The sequence below is a fragment of the Nerophis ophidion genome, linkage group LG06, assembly GCF_033978795.1.
Source record: "Nerophis ophidion isolate RoL-2023_Sa linkage group LG06, RoL_Noph_v1.0, whole genome shotgun sequence".
NCBI lineage: Eukaryota > Metazoa > Chordata > Actinopteri > Syngnathiformes > Syngnathidae > Nerophis > Nerophis ophidion.
The window spans coordinates 39,597,076-39,598,731 of NC_084616.1; positions in this window are offsets into that span (position 1 = coordinate 39,597,076).

Consider the following 1,656-nt stretch of genomic DNA (forward strand, 5'->3'; position numbering starts at 1 on the left):
GCTGTCTTTGATCCTACCAATGAAAAGGCTTGTAAAACTCCAATGTGTAGGATGGGGAGCCACATGAGGGTGTCGGTTTCTTTCTTCTATTGTAATCCACAGGAAGATTTTGTCTTGACCCGAGATGTACAAAGCAGAGAGGAAGCAAAGTCTGATTCCCCTGCAGGCACCTTTTCTTTGAACTGTTTTGTGACCAAAGGCAGCGGCAGTTTACGGCCCCCTTCCTTTAGAAACAGCTGTTGCCATGCAATCAGGGAAAGTCCAAATAAAAGAGGAGGCATAGAATTTTTCGTCAGAGCGTGGGACGACACTGTACAAGGGTACAGTGTCTACGCGTTTCTCCTCAATTGAGCTAAATTGAATTATGTCTCTGTTTAATTCCTTGCTTTTTGTCTTGTTTAATAGATGTCCTCAGTGATGTCATTATTATAGTATTCGCTGAATTTCCCCCAGAGATCAATAAAGTACTTTCTATTCTATCGTTTATTTTGATTTTATTATTGTGTTTTACTTTTGTAGCTGTATGTAGGAAAGGGTTCCGGTCGCATCAGCTCTGTGCTCTGTTGATGTATTGTGTGTCCTTTTGAGCTCTTTAATGTTTCCCTCTTGTTTCCATGTGTTTTTTTTTTTTGCCTTATCTTTTGTGGACATTTTGTATCTGCACTGCAACAACCTAATTTCCACATTGAGAGATAAATAAAGTATATCCTGTCCTATCCTACCTTGAAAGAAGTAAATCACAAGAACACCCGTCCACTGACCTACTAAAAACGGTAAGAAACCGGTCAACAAATCATACACATAGTGATTTAGGGCTATATAAGTAAACATTGATTGATTGATTTAGACCAGTGGTTCTCAAATGGGGGTACGCGTACCCCTGGGGGTACTTGAAGGTATGCCAAGGTGTACGTGAGATTTTTTTTAAATATTCTGAAAATAGTAACAATTTAAAAATCCTTATTGAATAATACTTCAACAAAATATGAATGCAAGTTCATAAACTGTGAAAAGAAATGCAACAATGCAATATTCAGTGTTGACAGCAAGGTTTTTTGCGGACATGTTCCATAAATATTGATGTTAAAGATTTCTTTTTTTGTGAATAAATTTTTAGAATTACGTTAATGAATCCCCAAAGAGGGCACTTTAAGTTGATGATTACTTCTTTGTGTAAAAATCTGTATTTATAATTGAATCACTTGTTTATTTTTCAACAAGTGTTTAGTTATTTTTATATCGTTTTTTCCAAGTTCAGAAAAAACACTACAAATGAGCAATATTTTGCACTGTTATACAATTTAATAAATTACAAACTGATGACATAGTGCTGTATTTTACTTCTTTATCTTTTTTTTCAACCAAAAATGCTTTGCTCTGATTAGGGGGTACTTGAATTAAAAAAATGTTCACAGGGGGTACATCACTGAAAAAAGGTTGAGAACCACTGATTTAGACATCAACTAAGCTAAATCGGACATATCGTTTTGTCCCCGTTGTAGATAAAACATGTTACTACCCCGCCAGAAATCCTACAATGTGAGACTTCATCATGTTTCCGTGTGCTTTGTATCACAGACACAGTTGCCATGTAATAAACACGGAAGTGAGTACACGGCCGGCGTGTGACGTCACGACAGCCGCCGCCGACGTGAC